Source organism: Panicum virgatum, chromosome 7N (genome assembly GCF_016808335.1).
Source record: "Panicum virgatum strain AP13 chromosome 7N, P.virgatum_v5, whole genome shotgun sequence".
NCBI lineage: Eukaryota > Viridiplantae > Streptophyta > Magnoliopsida > Poales > Poaceae > Panicum > Panicum virgatum.
Genome location: NC_053151.1, coordinates 11,907,439 through 11,928,660, shown reverse-complemented (window position 1 = coordinate 11,928,660; position 21,222 = coordinate 11,907,439).

Genomic DNA, 21,222 nt, shown 5'->3' with positions numbered 1-21,222 from the left:
TATCAGTTTATTTAAATCTCGCTTTATGCCTTGTTTAAAATAGTTTGTTTGTACCTACTGTTTAACTTGGTTTACTGAGCTCAAACTTTTACAGTACCCTTAACTTGATGTTTTGTTGCTGTACAAAAATTTTGAGAAATTCTAGATGGGTGGAACCTGTCCAACTAATTATTAGTATAGATGTTTACACTAAATCAAGAAAAATAGTTTATTTGCATAGAAAAATCTGGTAATTTTTCTAGGGGATGAAATTGGGTTCATAACCATGCTGGTAAAATATGAGGCTCTGGAACTTAGTATAACAGCCTATAGAATTTAATTTCGATCCATGCAGCATTACTTTGTGCTATTTTTCATGCCCTGTAAAATGCTTATTTAATTGTGAAAAATTTATGGAAGGCTCATATTTATATATAAAACACTCAGTTAAAATTTCATTACCAGTACTTGTATATTTTGACCTGCAAAATTCATCTTTGTTTCTAGCAGTAGCTGTTGATTTTATTTTTCGTGACTAATAGGCTGCATGAATTGGGCTAAAAATTTCACAGTAGGCAAGTTACTCAGAGATGTATCTTGCATAAAAATTTCAACCCCAGAATCTATGTTTAACATTATTTAGGATAAGGACATGCTTAACCTAGCAATAAATAAGAAAAATCTTTCTTTTGCTGCATAGGGATAAAAGAGACAACCCATCCGAGTTACTTTAGGGAGTCAGTATAATGATTATTACTCTATAAATGGTTGCCCAAACAATGTAGCAGAATATTTTATAAATCATCTTGAGTTGCGTTGAATTTCGGCTCTTTAGTGAAGAATTGATTAAATCGTATCACTAAATTAACTCACGCATATGCATTTCATATAGATTCGACTACTCTCCCTGACGGTACGTACGAGTTGGTGCCGGAGTCCGAGAGTGAGCCGCGTGAAGCTCAAGTGAACCTAACTGAAGTCACTGAAGACCCGAACCGAGTTTCGGAAGAGCCCACAGCTAGCTACGCTCAGGAAGGCAAGCCCCGGAGCATGTTCTACCTATTTGAGTTTATGCCACTATTTATATTCCTGTTTATTTGTGCATTTAAGTTGCAGGAATTGTTTGGAACCTTAGTTGCATGATCCTAGGTACCTATGCTTGAACACTAGTATGTGTAGGTCGCTAGTTGGCTAGGCTAATGGTTCGGTAGAAGTCGAGTGATTGCCTGTCACTCGCGAGCTCATAGGAGTTGAATGCTTACTACACACTGCAATATAAGGATTACGGGCGGGGTTGTTGTACTGGTGATACCCCGTCTGTTTAGTCAAAATGGATAAGGCCGCGGTGTGTGGTAGTGGTGGTTAAGCGTTTGAACGTACTAACCACATGCCGAGAATATGGTAATCGGTAAGCTTAAGTACCTGATGGAACCGGCCGTGGAACATACTCCCCACTGTCTGGTCTATGGTCACGCACGGGTGCAGGGCACCCTAGGACGGTGGGCCTGTTTCATGCCCGGGGAAAAAGGGGAAAAGTCGCGTGGGGACTGCATTTCCCATGCGTGTGTTTAGGTCTGCCTGGCCAGGTTAATAAATTCGATTCGAATCGTCCGTCTCTCACGGATATTGAGACTGCTTAACCCTTTTGCCACATAGAGTAAGAAGTGGAACGATGATGATGAGAAATTTGGTTGATTGATGAAAAATAATTGCTTTCCACCCTGTATGCTTTAGGATAGATGCTAATGTAGAATGGTTAATCATAATAGAACTTGAAAGCTAAAATCGGAAAATAAGGACTCACTGCTATTTGGCAAAGACAAACCCCTCAAGCCAAAAGCCTTGCATGTCTAGTTAGAGGGTTAGTTATATCCTAGTCGGGTAAGCCTTGCGGAGTATTAGTATACTCAGCCTTGCTTGTGGCCCAATTTTTTTGTTTCAGGTAATACTTTTGAGGACATGATTGCTAGCTTGACTTGGCCGTGTACCTTACCCCCTGGTTGGTCGGTGGAGTGGGATACGACTCCGGCCAGCGATGGCAATGCCGAGTGATGTCATGTACGGGCTTCATCATGACATCATGTATCGTCGTTTAGAACTCGTTTTATTTTCCGCTGCAATGAACTCTGAACTACTTTCATTTCGAATTTCAAGTACCTTTCAAAGACTTCGAACTTGGGTTGTAATAATTAAGTTAAGACCCGGTAATGTAATATATTTGTGAAATGTTGTACTCTCTGGACCCACCTTCGTGTGGGTTACATGTAAGCTTTGGGTTCGATCGACGCTTAGGTGGATTCTTCGGGACTTTACCCGACAGCACTGCCGAATTACTCCGTTTGAAGTGCGTGTTAGCCGGGATTGTCTTTAAGATGATGGTTAGCGCACTTGAGCCGGATTAATTAGGGCGGTACTGCCACAGCTGGTATCAGAGCCGAACAAAGCGCACACCCGAGAGTGCGACTAGATTTTAAAAGTTTTACTTAAAACTTAGCCACAAAATCGCGTTTGGTAAATACGTTGGTTCGTTAAGGATTGTATATAGTACGTAAAGCCCTAGGGAATATTATGGGAGTTTTAGGTGGCTATCTAACTTATGGTTTATTTATATCTGACTTCCAGCACATTACTTTCTGTACTTTAAATTCAGTACTTTACATTATGTGACGACGCACCTACGCCAAGGTAAGACGGTAAGAATCCTCAGTCAACTGAGAGAGTTTGACCTTCCCGTCGGTGATGCGAGCCGAACGCTGCCCTCAAGCAGTGGCTTACTTGAGGTGCTGCCAATATACCAACTGTTAGTTGGCTATATTGGGAGTAAAGTATACTCAGTCAGCTGAGGGAGTCTGACCTTCCCGTCGGTGATGCGAACCGAACGCTGTGCTCAAGCAGTGGCCTACTTGAGCTGCTGCCAATATACCGACTATCAGTCGATTATATTGGGAGTAAAAGAAAAACCGTGAATACGTCGCCTCGGTAGCGTATGAGCACTGTCCATGCAGTGAGGGACGCATGGATGCCGCTTCTATAGTGAGCGGTAATGTATGGGGACGCTTTCATGTGTGCTGGCATGAAAGGTTCAATGAAATTTATATCTGTCAATTTTCTGCAGGTACGCTAACCGCGATTACGTAAGTTAAGCACGGTTAGAACTCGGCTAGAAATGTATATAGGGAGAGACGTAAGTTGTGCCCTGCCACCGGTGCTAACCCCGTAAGCCCAAAACTAATTGGCAATTGTTTTCTTTGGAAGGACGGTTAGGTCGTGCATGCATCATGCTCATAAAATTGAAAGCCAAAGAAAATAGATGTGGGTTAGTCGGGAATGTTAAGGTTGCCGTGAGCACGGTTCCTCTCCTTTCACTTAAGGTCTATCTAGAAATCTGTCATTTTCTGCTATAGCCTGGAAGGTGAATTTATTTGACATGGTAGATGACTTTATCGGTAGAAGCGCCAGTGGATAATTTTGCTCCAAAACTTGTCTACTAGCTTCTGTTTAAATTTGAGAATTTTCCAACTTGTATACCATAGGGTACACTAGAAACTTTGACACCCTGTTTTTTTTTCTGTCAGCTTTGAGCACCTGTGTTGCACGAATTTTTAGGCCGTCATAGAAATGTTTTCTGCAGATGTGTTCAACACAAAACTTGTGCCCAATTTACTCACCAAGCTTCTGTAAAAATTTGGTGATTTTAGGCTTAGTGGTTTGACCTCAGCACTCAGTTTACTAGCTCTCTGGTCACTGAAAATTTTGGGCTGACAGCAAAGCAAACTATAAGGATAAGACCTTCTTAGGCTCTGATCTAGCTCTTGAGTTGACTAGCAAAGTTGTTCCTAAGAACCTAAGGAATGTTCCTGGAAATTTTGAGAATTTTTAGAGCTCCGTGTTTTCAGTTATACTCGTTTTCGTGCACTACCCAAATTCTGTTTCAGCCATCACTCACTTGTGCATATCTATTTGTACAGATGGCTGCCCCTGCTCTCCTGGTGTTTGATGAGGATGGGCGTGCACACTCCGAGTGCACACACTGGCAGGGTTTTCCCTCCATTCTTTGGGAGGTGATGCGCGATGCCGGATATCCCAGTCCCCCGCGCTATGTGGGCGAGGAGTTCCATGAGATGGGAGTTGCGCGCTGTCGCGTGCGCATGACTCATGCTCCCCACCCTTTTCCAGATCACTGGGCTTCCTTGGAGCTAGAGGTAGTTGGACACCGCCTGATTGACACTTGGGAAGTTGCAGCCATGACAGCACTCAACAAGTTTTGTGAGAAGAATTACGCAGCTGTCACACTAGCTCCTATTGGCCTCTTCCCAGCAGAGCAGCCCCATGACCCTAACTGGCTTAGTCGGGTCGGACACACTGGGTACCTTCAGCAGAACAGAGCTGCAGAGACTATCTCCATGACAGTGAAGTGCATGAATGCACTCTACCGCTTGCAGACTTTACAGGCCAAGGCCATGACCCAGATCATCGCTTCTGCACGGACCAGCCATGAGATAGTGATTGCTAAGAATGAGCAGATCAGGGATCTTGATGCCCATGTTGGCGAACTGGAGGGTCTGATTGAGGAACGTGATGTCCTCTTGGACAACAGGGATGCTGACTTTGCACTTCTGGAGCAGCAGTTCACCACCCAGCAGGTTCAGTTGAATGCTGCCTTTGATCACATTGAGATGTTGGAGGCTCAGCAGGCCCAGCCTGAGGCCATGGAGGAGGAGCCCCAGGAGGTTCAGGGTATCTCAGGACTTGACACTATGTCTGGAGTGCCCCTGCCACCACTTCCGGGAGCTCACTCTCCAGTGAGGAGCGAGTCTTCCGTCAACAACCTGGACGACTTTTAGATGATGTCTTAAGTAGTCGTTCGCGCATACTCCTCTGTAGTGTAGCCTAACTTTGGATGGTGATGTAATAGGCTAACTAAGAGTTGAGTACCTCGCTTTTGTCAAAGAGTACCACTCCTATGTAAAAGTATCTTAATCGTTTAGGCGGAAGCTAAGAACTTGATGCATGGTTGTAATGGTTTAATTGCAGTGGAGTCTATCGCTGCAGAAACTTGTCTGAATTTTTATCCATGTTTCCTTGCATTTCTGGGCTGTGTGTTGAATACCAAAGTGGTTGGGAATTTCATGATCTAAGTGCTCACCAAATTTCAGCATTTTTAGACCTGTGTGTCAAAATTGATGGCCCGAACATTATACCTCGGCCTGCTGAAAAACAGACTGGACAGAGCAGGAGAAATTGAATTTTTCGCCCACCTTAACTGTCGATTCAGCTTTGGAGTTGAATACCAAAGTTGTAGTATGATAAATTATCTATCTGCTGTAAAAATTTGGGCGCATTTCGATGAACAGAGTGCAAGTTATGAATTTTCTTGTAACAAACAGCGTTGCTGTCCCTACTGTTACGTGCTCCTTTCAGTTCTACTTTTCCGCGCTTACCCTTCTGTTCTTGGGGTTTGTCATATGTCATCCTACTAATGAGTGAATTTGCCATTCCAGATGGTGGGAGCGACACGTGGCAACCCTGAGGGTTTCGGGGACGCGAATGGTAGCAGTTCGCAGCGACCGCCACCCCCGCCACCCAACTTTGCGGAATATCTGGCCGCCCAAACCGAGTTACTCCGTCAACTCGTCCAGGGGCAACAACAACAGCAACAGCAACGGGGTGGACCCAATGTTCATCAACCTCAAGCTGCTGGTTACCCGGAATTCTTGGCAACTCAGCCCCCTCTGTTCAATAAGACAGAAGAGCCACTGGATGCGGACGCTTGGATTCGCACAATTGAGTCCAAGTTTTCACTACTTCTGGCACCATGCTCAGAACAAAACAAAGCTCGTTTTGCCGCGCAACAGCTTCGCGGTTCGGCACGTCTTTGGTGGGATAACTACCTTGGCATGCTCCCAGCTGATCAAGTTGTCACTTGGGATGAATTCAAGGCTGCATTCAGGGGCCACCATATTCCAGAAGGACTCATGGACAGGAAGCTAAATGAGTTCCTGGCTCTTACTCAAGGGACACGTACAGTTCTCCAATATGCCCAAGCTTTCAACAATCTCTGTCAGTACGCGGGCTATCATGCTGACACAGATGTTAAGAAGCGTGATCGTTTTCGTAGAGGCTTAAACACCAAGCTCAAGGAACGACTAAACCCCATTAGGGTCGACACATACAATGAGCTGGTAAATCTCGCACTCACTCAAGAAGACTGTATCATGACTCACCGTGCTGAGAAAAAGAGGAAAGCGCCAGCTGGACCCTCTAGTGCGCAGCCACAGAGATATCGCATAGTACAGAACGTTGCACCCCAGATTCCTCAGAAAGCCCCTCAGCCAGGGCGTTGGGTTATCAGGCCTCCACTGCAGCAAAGTGTTGCACGTTTCCCTATTCCTCAATTAACTGGTCCAAGGCCAACTGCTCCACCGCCAGCCCGTCCAAGTGAGGGAAATCGTTGTTTCAATTGTGGGAGCTCAACTCATTTCGCCCGTGAGTGCCCGCAACCCAGGCGACAAAACCAGGGCCAAGGCTTTAATCAAAACAACAAGAACAAGGGCAGAAGGCAAACTGTTCAGGTCAAGCAAGGGCGTATCAATTTCACCACTCTTGCAGAACTTCCTGAGGGCGCACCAGTGATGACGGGTACATTTTCTATCCACAACAAACCTGCAGTTATATTATTTGATTCTGGTGCATCGCATAGTTTCATTGATGCAAAATTTGGTGCAAAAGTGGGTTTGGATTTTATTCACACGAAAGGGTCATACATGATATCAACCCCAGGAGGTAAAATTGCTTCAAACCAAATAACACGACTTGTGCCAATCAAGTTGGGTAGCTTAATCGTCAACACCGACCTTATACTCCTACCACTTGAGGGTATATATATCATCTTGGGGATGAATTGGATGACTCAGCATGGGGTTATTATAGATATTCCCGCCAGGGCGGTGGAATTAAATTCGCCAAAATATGGAGCCACTACTCTCTATTTGCCCTTCAGAGAGTGTGTCAATTCTTGTGCTTTTGCCCTGAGCACATCCAACCTAGAAGAAATTCCTGTGGTATGCGAGTACACCGATGTGTTCCCGGATGACTTGCCAGGAATGCCACCAGATAGAGAGATTGAGTTTATTATTGAACTACAACCAGGCACTGCCCCTATCTCAAAGAGGCCGTATAGAATGCCACCTAAAGAGTTGGCCGAGTTAAAAATCCAACTTCAAGAACTTCTGGACAAAGGCTTCATTCGCCCCAGTGCATCACCTTGGGGTTGTCCCGCCCTTTTTGTAAAGAAAAAGGATGATAGTTTGAGGTTGTGTGTGGACTACCGACCTCTCAATGCGGTGACAATCAAAAACAAATATCCCCTTCCCCGCATTGATGTTCTCTTCGATCAATTGGCTGGAGCTAGGATTTTCTCAAAGATTGATCTTCGCTCCGGCTATCATCAGATTAAAATTCGTCCATGTGATATTCCTAAAACCGCATTCTCCACACGGTATGGACTCTATGAGTATTTAGTCATGTCTTTTGGTCTCACAAATGCACCTGCCTATTTTATGTATCTCATGAACTCGGTATTCATGCCTGAGCTCGACAAATTCGTCGTGGTTTTCATTGATGACATCCTTATTTATTCCAAGAATGAGGAAGACCATGCTAAGCACCTGCGCATTGTTCTCCAACGTCTTCGGGACCATCAGCTCTATGCTAAATTCTCCAAATGTGAATTCTGGCTAGATAGTGTGAAGTTCTTGGGCCACACTATTTCCAGCGAAGGCATAGCCGTGGATCCTAGCAAAGTGCAAGAAGTGATGGACTGGAAACCTCCTACCTCCGTTCATCAGATTCGCAGTTTTCTTGGTTTAGACGGATATTATCGTCGATTCATTCCGGATTTCTCCAGAATTGCTAAGCCAATGACCGAACTATTGAAGAAGGGAGTAAAGTTTGTGTGGGATGAAAAATGTGAAAAGGCTTTCCACACCCTAAGGGAGCAGTTGACTACAGCACCTGTCTTAGCTCAACCTGATAACACCAAGTCCTTTGACGTGTATTGTGATGCGTCTGGTACTGGTCTTGGTTGTGTGCTCATGCAAGACAATAGAGTTATTGCTTATGCGTCACGAGCTCTTCGACCCCATGAGCAGAATTATCCTACTCACGACCTTGAATTAGCAGCGGTCATTCATGCTCTAAAGATGTGGAGGCATTATCTTATGGGTACTCATTGCAATATCTACACCGATCACAAAAGTCTCAAATATATCTTCACTCAAGCTGACCTAAATATGAGACAAAGACGGTGGCTAGAATTAATCAAGGATTATGATCTTGAGGTGCACTACCACCCGGGCAAGGCTAATGTTGTAGCAGATGCACTCAGTCGCAAAGCTCATTGCCATTGCCTATCCGTGGAATCCTATTCGGATACCCTCTGTCATGAGATGAGGAAGCTCCAGTTGGAAATGGTTCCCCAAGGTACCTTAAATCACATTTCAGTTGAACCAACCCTTCATGATCAGATCATTATGGCCCAATTACATGATAAGGGTGTTGGGATCATTAAACAGAAACTCTCTCAAGGAGAAAGGAAGTATAAGTGTTTTCGTCAGGACCATAAGGGAGTCCTATGGTTCGAAAGTCGTTTAGTTGTTCCGAAAAATCATGATCTTCGGAAGCAAATTCTCGACGAGGCACATCTCTCCAAATTTTCTATTCACCCGGGCAGTACCAAGATGTATCAAGATCTTAGGCAGAATTTCTGGTGGACTAGGATGAAAAGGGAAATTGCTAAATATGTCTCGGAATGTGACACCTGCCAGAGAGTAAAAGCCAGCCACTTGAGAGTAGCCGGTTTGCTTCAACCTCTGCCTATTCCATCGTGGAAATGGGAAGATATAAGTATGGACTTCATTGTTGGATTACCCAACACATCCCAGAAGCATGATTCCATTTGGGTTATCGTGGATAGACTCACCAAGACGGCACATTTTATTCCAGTACATACTACTTACACTGCCAAGAAGTATGCTGAGATCTATCTCGATCGCATTGTTTGCTTGCATGGGGTACCCAAGACAATCATTTCTGATCGTGGAATACAGTTCGTTGCACGCTTTTGGGAACAGTTACAAGCATCTCTTGGGACAAAATTAATTCGAAGCTCAGCTTATCACCCACAAACTGATGGACAAACTGAGAGGGTAAACCAAATCCTGGAGGACATGTTAAGAGCTTGTGTCATCCATTATGACAAGAGTTGGGACAAATGTCTAGCTCTAGCGGAGTTTTCATACAACAATAGTTATCAAGAGAGTTTGAAAATGGCACCATTTGAGGCCTTATATGGTCGACGGTGTCGTACGCCTTTGAGCTGGTCGCAAGTCGGAGAACGAGTAGTATTCGGACCCGATCTCGTAACAGAGGCAGAAGAGAAGGTGAGGGTAATACAAGAGAATTTAAAAGCCGCCCAGTCTAGGCAAAAGAGTTATTTTGATAAAAGGAGAGACCCTTTGCAATTTGAAGTGGGTAATCATGTCTATCTTCGCGTCTCGCCAACCAAGGGTGTACAAAGATTCGGAGTAAAGGGCAAATTAGCTCCACGATATGTTGGCCCTTATGAAATCACTGAGGTTTGTGGACCCGTGGCCTATAGACTACGACTTCCTCCTCGACTAGCAGCAGTACATGATGTTTTCCATGTTTCTCAACTCAAGAAGTGTATTCGAGTCCCCACCGAGATCATTGAACAAACAGAGATATTAGTGGAACCTGATCTCTCTTATGTCGAGTATCCTATCAAGGTTCTTGATCAAAAGGAAAGGGTTACTCGAAGAAAAGCAGTTGGAATGTACAAGATTCAATGGAGTCACCATACCGAAGAGGAAGCTACCTGGGAAACTGAAAGCTACCTAAATCAAAATTTCCCCGGTTTTCTGAATTCAACTGGAGGTACATCTTTTCCCTCGCTTAGTTGCTTATCTGAATCTCGGGACGAGATTCTTTTAAGGGGGGTAGGCTGTAACACCTCCGGTGTTTGACACTATATTAAACAGGCAATTCACATGCGATGACACGTTAAACCCTCCCCCAATTTCTCAATTACTGCAAAGCCGAAATTCAGTTTAAACACGCCAAAAAGTCAACCCTCACACTTTTGCTCAAATGAACTCTTGCCCAAAACAAAAGTCGTAGAGTTGGACAAAACAAACTACTTTCGTGTTCAAAGTTTTTCAAGTTCTAACATGAAAATTTGAATTAACCCCGAAAAACAAGCGGGATCATTAAACTTGAATTCAAATTTTGAACTTCCAAACCATCGCTCAAATGAAGTTTTGCCTGAAAGGAAAGTTGTAGGAAATTTAATTTTGAACAACTTTCGTGTTCAAAAATTTTCGAGTTTCAATTGAAAAATTTGAGTTTTTGCTAAGTCAAACCGTGGGCTTTTAAATTTCTCTCTCCACTCATTTCTCTCTCCTCTCTCTCTCTTCCTCGCTGACCCTCCCCTGCCCCGAGCGCTCAGCGCGCCGCTGCCGCTCGCTGCGCCGCTGCACGCTCCCGCTCGCTGCCCTGCTGCCTGGGCGCGCGCCGCTGACCCCCTCCCCGCTCGAGTGCGCACGCGCCTGGACGCCGTCCTCGCACCGCCCTGCCCGTTGACGCGCGCGCCGCGCCAAGCGCTCGGCGACGCGCCGCCCTCGCCGCCGTAGCGCCCAAACGGGCCGGCCGTGCACCTGCCGCCCGCACGCCACCCCGCCATCATCGCCTCGCCTTCACTGCGTCGCTACCCACGCCACCGGCCCGCTTGCTGCGCCCTGAACCGCCTTGAAGGCCGCCTGGCGAGCACGCCACCGCCAGGCCGCGCGCACCGCCGCCGCTGCCTCTTCTGCGCCCAGCCCCTCCTCACGCCCTCACTCCCCCTTTTAGCTTGCGCCGCGCGTGTGCCCGCTCGCCCACGCCCCATTCCCCACGCCCAAGCCCCACCCCTTCGCCCAGAACGGCCAGCGCCGCCGCGCCACCGCGCAGCGCCGCCGCGCCCCCATTTTCCGCCGCCAAGCCACGGCTCTCGCGGAGAGCCCGGCTCAGCCCTCCTCCACCCCTATCGAGCACCCAGCTAGCTTCGATTCACCCCCAGGCAACTCCCAGGCCCGCCCATTTTCACCCAGAGCCTCCCAGTGCCGCGGAATGCCGCCGCCCACGCCATTGCCGCCGTCGAGCACCCCCTCGCCGCGGAGCCCCTTCCCCGCCCTTCCCCGACTCCAATCGACCCCGGAGCTAGCTTCCTCATGGTGCCGTGAAGCTCCCCGGCCGGCTTTTGCCCCTCCTCCCACACCGGAGCGCCGTCGTCCGCTGCAGCCGCCGCCGCCGCTCCCTGGGCGCCGCCGCCGACCCTGCTCCGGCCGCCCCCGTCGACCGCATCACCCATCCTTAGGTAGAGCTCGGTGAGCTCTCTCCCCTGGGCCCCATCCCAGCCGCCGGCGAGCCCCTCCTCGCCGGGAAAACCCCCACCGCCGCCGCCTCTGTCCCCAACTCCGGCCAGGGACCCCTGCGCAAATAGTTTTGGGTTTCCAGGGGGTTCTGTGAGAAGACCAGGGATCCCTTTGCAAATCTGAGTTTATGTTTTCTAATTTTTCCAGTAAACTTGTAAATTCGTTTAAAAATCGTAGAAAAATCAGAAAAATTCAAACTCAACTGTTCTGGAATCTTTGAGAAGAGACCTACAACTTTTGTTACATGGACTTTTTCATTTGCTCAATGGTTTTTATTTCATTTAAAATACAAAGAAAATGTACTTTATATTAGATCTCAAGTTACAAGCATGAGTTGCTAGCCATTTTTAGTCGGTAGGTTACATATTAGATGTATAACCTTGTGTAAAAGTTTCATAGACTTTTGACATGCCTAGATATCAGTTTATTTAAATCTCGCTTTATGCCTTGTTTAAAATAGTTTGTTTGTACCTACTGTTTAACTTGGTTTACTGAGCTCAAACTTTTACAGTACCCTTAACTTGATGTTTTGTTGCTGTACAAAAATTTTGAGAAATTCTAGATGGGTGGAACCTGTCCAACTAATTATTAGTATAGATGTTTACACTAAATCAAGAAAAATAGTTTATTTGCATAGAAAAATCTGGTAATTTTTCTAGGGGATGAAATTGGGTTCATAACCATGCTGGTAAAATATGAGGCTCTGGAACTTAGTATAACAGCCTATAGAATTTAATTTCGATCCATGCAGCATTACTTTGTGCTATTTTTCATGCCCTGTAAAATGCTTATTTAATTGTGAAAAATTTATGGAAGGCTCATATTTATATATAAAACACTCAGTTAAAATTTCATTACCAGTACTTGTATATTTTGACCTGCAAAATTCATCTTTGTTTCTAGCAGTAGCTGTTGATTTTATTTTTCGTGACTAATAGGCTGCATGAATTGGGCTAAAAATTTCACAGTAGGCAAGTTACTCAGAGATGTATCTTGCATAAAAATTTCAACCCCAGAATCTATGTTTAACATTATTTAGGATAAGGACATGCTTAACCTAGCAATAAATAAGAAAAATCTTTCTTTTGCTGCATAGGGATAAAAGAGACAACCCATCCGAGTTACTTTAGGGAGTCAGTATAATGATTATTACTCTATAAATGGTTGCCCAAACAATGTAGCAGAATATTTTATAAATCATCTTGAGTTGCGTTGAATTTCGGCTCTTTAGTGAAGAATTGATTAAATCGTATCACTAAATTAACTCACGCATATGCATTTCATATAGATTCGACTACTCTCCCTGACGGTACGTACGAGTTGGTGCCGGAGTCCGAGAGTGAGCCGCGTGAAGCTCAAGTGAACCTAACTGAAGTCACTGAAGACCCGAACCGAGTTTCGGAAGAGCCCACAGCTAGCTACGCTCAGGAAGGCAAGCCCCGGAGCATGTTCTACCTATTTGAGTTTATGCCACTATTTATATTCCTGTTTATTTGTGCATTTAAGTTGCAGGAATTGTTTGGAACCTTAGTTGCATGATCCTAGGTACCTATGCTTGAACACTAGTATGTGTAGGTCGCTAGTTGGCTAGGCTAATGGTTCGGTAGAAGTCGAGTGATTGCCTGTCACTCGCGAGCTCATAGGAGTTGAATGCTTACTACACACTGCAATATAAGGATTACGGGCGGGGTTGTTGTACTGGTGATACCCCGTCTGTTTAGTCAAAATGGATAAGGCCGCGGTGTGTGGTAGTGGTGGTTAAGCGTTTGAACGTACTAACCACATGCCGAGAATATGGTAATCGGTAAGCTTAAGTACCTGATGGAACCGGCCGTGGAACATACTCCCCACTGTCTGGTCTATGGTCACGCACGGGTGCAGGGCACCCTAGGACGGTGGGCCTGTTTCATGCCCGGGGAAAAAGGGGAAAAGTCGCGTGGGGACTGCATTTCCCATGCGTGTGTTTAGGTCTGCCTGGCCAGGTTAATAAATTCGATTCGAATCGTCCGTCTCTCACGGATATTGAGACTGCTTAACCCTTTTGCCACATAGAGTAAGAAGTGGAACGATGATGATGAGAAATTTGGTTGATTGATGAAAAATAATTGCTTTCCACCCTGTATGCTTTAGGATAGATGCTAATGTAGAATGGTTAATCATAATAGAACTTGAAAGCTAAAATCGGAAAATAAGGACTCACTGCTATTTGGCAAAGACAAACCCCTCAAGCCAAAAGCCTTGCATGTCTAGTTAGAGGGTTAGTTATATCCTAGTCGGGTAAGCCTTGCGGAGTATTAGTATACTCAGCCTTGCTTGTGGCCCAATTTTTTTGTTTCAGGTAATACTTTTGAGGACATGATTGCTAGCTTGACTTGGCCGTGTACCTTACCCCCTGGTTGGTCGGTGGAGTGGGATACGACTCCGGCCAGCGATGGCAATGCCGAGTGATGTCATGTACGGGCTTCATCATGACATCATGTATCGTCGTTTAGAACTCGTTTTATTTTCCGCTGCAATGAACTCTGAACTACTTTCATTTCGAATTTCAAGTACCTTTCAAAGACTTCGAACTTGGGTTGTAATAATTAAGTTAAGACCCGGTAATGTAATATATTTGTGAAATGTTGTACTCTCTGGACCCACCTTCGTGTGGGTTACATGTAAGCTTTGGGTTCGATCGACGCTTAGGTGGATTCTTCGGGACTTTACCCGACAGCACTGCCGAATTACTCCGTTTGAAGTGCGTGTTAGCCGGGATTGTCTTTAAGATGATGGTTAGCGCACTTGAGCCGGATTAATTAGGGCGGTACTGCCACAGCGGGCCCCGAGTCAAACCCCAACCTCACCTGTCATCCTCACGAAGCAGGGGACGGCGATGACCGGCGGGATCTCGCTGATGGCGAGGTCTCCGGCGGCGCGAGTACCCCCATCCGACTCCTCTCCTCCTTCCGCATAAGCTGGGCTACTTAGTTCGGGTCAAAACATCGATGAGCCAGCGCAGCGACGCGCATGGTGGGAAGCGGCTGCTCGATGGCGAACTCAACGTTCCTAGCCACGGCGACCTCCACTGACTGCTGTTCCGGCTTTGGGGTGCTAGGGCGAAGCTAGGGTTAGGGTTTGCGGCCTAGGGTTCTATGGCGGCGAAGCTTCGACCGCGTGCATGGCCGCTCAGTGACGAGCACAATGGCGGTGAGCCAGAACCCTAATCAACTAAACCGTCATCAATTTCTCCTTCTATAGATCCTAGGGAACTCTAAATGCTAGAGAGGAGGGCGAGAAACGGTCAGAGGCCTTGCCCTCGGCGGTGCGAGCTCGGCAAAGCTCCGGTAAGGTCGGCGGCGGCGAAAACTGCCCTAAGGTCCTCACCTGTGCTCCGTTGGTGCTGCGTTCGGGCTCAGAAGATGGAGCGGGAGCTAGTGAAATGATGCGCGTGCGTGGAGGAGCAATGGCACGGAAGCAAGGCGCGCGATGCCGGTGAGACCGCGGCGGCACTGCTGCTGCTGTTTTTCTTCGCGGCGAGAGCGAGAGGGAGAAGACAGAGGGCGAGAGGGAGAGAGTGAGGAGTAGAGCGCGAGCTGGCGCCTTGACGCTCCTCCTTGCCACGGCCGTGGGCCCAGTGCCGGCGTACGGCAGCCTGGTGGCCCGCGCGGCCTGGCCATTGTCGGCCTTTGGTCGTCCGATTTCAAATCGGCAATGGCGATTCAGTTGGCCATCAACCGACTAAAACCTGCCTCTTTCCCTCTGTCTATCTCCTAAACTGTGTGATGGTTTTCCAAACCAATTGTCCCAATGTGAACAACTACATGTAGGGATCATCTTTGGTTAAAGGATCATGGCCTAAATCGAGCTGGTTTGTAAAGTACAAGGCTCCAAAGTAGGGTACCTTGAAACTGCAAACACAGTTTGGACTTAGCCAACTTTCAGCAACCTAAAACAGCCCTAAAAACTGACTTGTGGGCCCTTTTTGACCATGTTAGGCACTGACCTAGACTTTGGCCCTTAAACAAAGTTTGTTCCCTATAAAATTCTCTACACTTTTTGTTTAGGGGCCACTGACATGCAAAGCCTCTAGCTAGTTGGTACTGTTAGGTCAAACAAAACAGCTCCTATGGTCATTATAAGTAAGCCATTGGTTAGAAGCTTAATTAGGCAATGCCATGAGCATGAACATTGCTTCATTTTATATCCTAAGTGTGTCTAAGTTGGTTTTATGACCAAATAACCACAACCACTTGCATTTCCAAGAATAATCATTAAGCACATACACATAACTAAGAACTTTTCATGGAAAACAAGCAAAACAAATGAAGTATCATTTCATGCTTATGAATGCAAATGAATGGATGATGCTTATGCTCATGCAATGCAAGTGCAAAATTCAAGCTCAACACTGGGGTGTTACACCTCATGCGCTGCCGCCCTTGGCACCTCCCGTCGCCGCGCATCGTCGCGCTTCTGTCCCGCCGTCTTCCTGTGGAGAACGAAAGGATCCTAGCTCGTGGGTCATGGGGCTACCCTCCATTTATCAGAGGAAGAGCCCTGGCCATGTGGGAGGCAGCGGCCTGTTGTAGAGCTGGAGCTTAGAGGGGAAGAGAATGGGGATGAGCCGAGGCTCCATTCCCCTGCTTCGCCCCTCGTCATTGCTGCTACTGTGGAGGCGTTCCTGACCGATGGGCTAGGAAAGGCCCGACCGAGCCCCCCGTCGTGCCTGGCTGGTCAGGGCAGGGACTAGTTTGACCTTCACTATGCCTGTCTGTGTGCCACAGTGGCATGGTGAAAGGTCCTAGTTGGCTGGAGGGAGGGTGAATTACCTAATTTAAAATTCTACAAAGCACTAGAACAAATGGATTAGTACAACAGATGGCACAATGCAATTTTACGTAGCCTAGTGTTTGTGTTGCAAGCCACCTATCCAACAATTCTAGTCAATTATGATCTCTATATCACACAGGCTATCACTGCTCTCTAAGTTAGTGAGCTCTCAAAGACTAACTAAAGAGCCTCACTAACCAAACTAGTTTTCAAGAAAGTAAGCTAGCTCTCAAAACTAGTTACACTAAAGAGCTAGCACAACTAGGAAATGTAAATACAAGGGATGAGAACTTTATACCGAACGTGGCAAGCGATATTAATCAATCACAATATGAAATCCAATGAACCAAGAGAGACAACAATGACAAGTTGATTTTCTCCCGAGGTTCGCTTGCTTGCCGGCAAGGTACGTCCCCGTTGTGTCGACCAACAACACTTGGTGCCATGGTGGCTATTTGAGTATTCCCACAAACCCCGTCCACATAATGGACACCACCCGAAGCCGACCACAAGTGAAGGTAACTCAATGACACGAGCAGTTTACTAGAGCTAACTTTCGCGAATCTCCCGTGGGGAAGGCACAAGAACCTCTTGCAAATCACTAGGAGGTGGCCAAGAACAATCACCAACTCCTGCCACGCCTCCTCTGCTGCTCCAAGCCGTCTAGGTGGTGGCAACCACCAAGAGTAATAAGAAATCCTGCAGCAACAACACTCCCCAAGTGCCACTAGATGTTAGCACTCAAGCAAATGCACTTAGATCACCCTCAATCTCACTTGGATGCACAATCAATCAAAGAGATGAGAAGGAGAGAGTTACTTTAGCTCAGAAGTATGTTCACAAGTTCAAAATGCCAAGAGAGCTCTCCCAAAGCCGGCCAACCCATATTTATAAGCCCCCACTCAAAGTCCCAACTGTTAGGTACAAAGGAGGCAAAACACACGATGAACGGACGCGCTGCTCGCCATCGATCACGCCCATGGCATCGATCGTTCTTCAATGTCCACGTGGCCTAGCGCTTCACACGTCGTTCATCGGATCGCAACGGTCACTGAGCTTCAACGGTCACTTAAGTGATGACTGGACTGAAAACCCTAGTTTAGTTTTAGCTAATTGATGAAACCCTAGGACTAACCTTTGAGCTAAGTGTTGCATGAGCTAAGGTGTACCTAGCCAAGTGGTGAAGCAAGATGGAGTCCATGGAGATGGTGATGGACATAAGATGATGGTGATCATACTCTACACTTGGAAAAGAAGAAAGAGAAAAACAAAAATGGTCTCAAGGCAAAGGTATATTGATAGGGCCGTTTTTGGTTTGCACTCAAGACACCACAGAGGGTGTGAGTAATTTAGGATTGATAGCTGTCATCGTAAGACAGACGGGGTCCCCAAGACTCGGGGCCCCTAATAGAATCTTTTTGGGGCAAGTAGGGTGCAACCACCTTTTTACTGACGGTGGCCGGAGATGCACGCGGAGGGTGAGGAACACGGTGGTTTGGAGAGGTTCGGGCCGCCTGAGCGTAATACCCTACGTCCTCTGGGGTGTGTATTGCTCTGCATACAAGATGGCTGAAGCCTGAGTACAAGAGAGCCTAGAGTTGGTCTAAAAAGCCGTCCAAAAGTCCCGTCCTACCGTGCTGCTCGCTCCCCTTTATAGTCTAAGAGAGCGGGCACGTACATCTGCTCACTGTCTTATTCATTCATTTCTAATCTAGCGCCTTCGAAGGCCGATCTCCTGCTGCTTGTCAAACCGTGGGACCCCTCTGTCATCCGGTGGTAAAACTTCCAGGAGAAGCCTAGGTAACCAAAGTCAATACAATGTGCGGTCCGTCGTATCGAGAGAACACTGCAAACCCTGTCAGGGACAACATGCGGTCCGTCGTATCGAGAGAACGCTGTAGAACCTGTCAGGAACGACACTGCAGTGCTGCTGAAGTGACAAGCGGACGTCCCTGTTGACGGATGTGCGACGCGGCGTAGTGCCAGTGGTTATATTCTATTACGTCGTGCACATTTAAGACGCCCGCAGGGCGCCGCACCCCTCATGTCCCGTTCACACCACACGTGGCAGCCCCAGGGCCGGCCGAGCGGGCAGAGCCGCGGCCGGGACCCCGGACATGTGGCGCACCCGGGGCCGGCCGAGCGAGCAGTGCCGCAGCCGGGGCCCCGGACACGTGGCGCGCCCGGGGCCGGCCGAGTCGGGCAGAGCCGCAGCCGGGGCCCCGGACACGTGGCGCGCCCGGGGCCGGCCGAGCGGACAGAGCCGCAGTCGGGGCCCCGGACACGTGGCGTCCCCAGGGCCGGCCGAGCGGGCAGAGCCGTAGTGCCGGGGCCCCAGACACGTGGCGCCCCCGGGGCCGGCCGAGCGGGCAGAGCCACAGCTGGGGCCCCGAGCACGTGGCACGCCCGGGGCCGGCCGAGCGGGCAGAGCCGCAGGCGGGGCCCCAGACACGTGGCGCCCCCAGGGGCCGGCCGAGCGGGCAAAGCCGCAGCCGGGGCCCCGGGCACGTGGCGGTTTAGGAGACTCAAATTCGGGGTAGTGCAGTTTGTACGTGGAACTGCTGTGCGTTCCAGCTGTTGTTCGCTCCAACGCTGAGTCACCCCCTCATTGCGAGAGTTAGCGTTATGGGGGTACCCCTTCCCCACAACGCTGACAATAGCGATACTATAAAGAGGGGAAATCTTTTGGGAATTACGATTGTCAAGTGCCACTAGGTGATGTTGATCATGTATATGCATTAGGACCTAGTGAGCTAACATAACCGTTTGAAAGGTCCCTGTTTGGTTTTGGTAATTGAGTGACAACTTTAGGTGGACTAATATGTGTTTATGTTCAGATACATAGGAATTAGTCCACAGGTACATGTGTGTGAGCAACATATGCCATGATGGTGAAAATGGCTTGGAGATGTTGCAAGGCTCACACATGTGTTGATGAAGGAGCTCATTGCATATGAGACATGACATGGAGTCATGTGACCAAGGTGGAGAAGATCAAGATGAGGCTTGGCTTGATAGACCGGTTGCAAGTGTGAAGGGCAAGTCAGAGGCTTTGAAGTGATGGACCGCGAGGCGGTGAAGCTTGAGCAAGACTTGGCGCCAATGGACCAACGCAACGGTGAAGAGCAAGTGAGGTCAAGATCGATGAACCAATAGGGTCACGTGATGATATGGTGTGGATCATATCATTTGGTGATCGTGTTGGTGCATATGTTGCATCGACACTTGGAGGAGATGGAATGGAATGCGCAAGGCAAAGGTATAACCTATAGGGCATTTTCATTTCACCGGGCATAGGTGTGTAGAGAAGTTGATGATCGGGTTTAGGATACATGGCCGTACTATCAAGAGGGGCAAACTTGTTTGCATATCGGTCATCTAGTGCCACATGAGCGATCTAACATTGCGATGTTGCTAGGATCGAGTGGCGTGGTGAGTGCAAGCGAAAATGGTTTATGAAAAATCTTTAGAAAATGCTAACTTGGCTCATGACATGATTTGGAAATCATTTGAGGGTTAGCAACGCTTGTGGAATGAAGTTAGAGACACCGTGGATTGAATTGAGTAATCAAAACGGAGCTAACAGAGGTTTTTGCCTCGGGGTGGTCACCGCCCTAGGGGGGCGGTGCACCACCATGGCTATGCGGTGCCCACCTAGCTTGGGCAAAGAGTGAAGGCATGGTTGAGGAGGTCACCGCCCTGTCTAGTGACCAAAAAGTGGTCACCGCCCTGGCACGGCAGTGCACCACCATGGCATGGCGCTAACCGGGGCGGTGCCAAGGGCAGCAGGAGCAGTCCGAGGAAAACTGGTCATATCTCCTAGATTCGATCTCCGATTTTTATGATCTAGGTCTCTTTGGAAAGCTAACGAGATGCTTGACAGCCTTGTTGTGTTGGTTTTCAGGTTTGAGCAAAAGTGGGCACCGCCATACCCCGTCCGGTGGCACCGCCCTATTTTTCCAGTGAGCAGCATTTTCGCGAAGTGTGCCAAAGTGGGCACCGCACTGGCACGGCGGTGACCACTTTCAGCAATGACTAGTTTGAAGTAGCCATTGGAATTCGACCGTTGGGGTCACCGCCATGGCTGTCTGGTGCACCGCCATGGCATGGCGGTGACCACGCAGAAATATGCTCCAAGGGGTATAACGGCTCTATTTGGCTTGGGGGCTATAAATAGAGGTGGGTGTTGGCATTGGGGCTTGTTGAGCACCTTGGGGACTTTGTGTCCTTGCTTGGAGAGTGCTTGGGAGCCCTCTAACTCATATATTTATAGTGATCATCCGATTGAGTTAGAGAGTGATTCTAGTGCGTTGCATTGAGAGATTGCATCGAGTGGCACTAGGTGTTTGTGTTGCAAGCCGGTGGGCTTGTTACTCTTGGAGGTTGTCACCTCCTAGACGGCTTGGTGGCAAGGGACTCCTTGGAAGCACGAGTGGAGATTGTGCGGTGCTCCGGAGGAGGATTTGTGAGGGGTACGTGCTCACCCCGCGGGGATTGCGAAGAGCAACACTAGTAGAGCGTGTCATTGAGTTACCGCACTTATGTGTGGTTTCACTCGCGGTGCCTTTGAGAGGCATTGGCTTTGGGAGCCACAAACCCGAGGAACCACCAAGGTGTTGGTCGACACAACGAGGACTTAGCTTGGTGGCAACCAAGTGAACCTCGGTAAAAAATCACCGTGTCAACATTGTCTACTCTTCTTGGTGGTTTGCATTCTACATACACAAGCCTTGTATTTACTTACATATATATATATATATATATATATATATATATATATATATATATATATATATATATATATCTTGTACTTGTGTAGTTGCTCTTGTAATTAGTTAGCTTATGTAGCTTGCTAGTTACCTTCTTGCTTGTATAGCTAGAAGTAGTTTCCCTTGTCTTGCTTAGCTTGTGTAGCTAAGTAAGTTGAGCTCTTGGGTTTAGC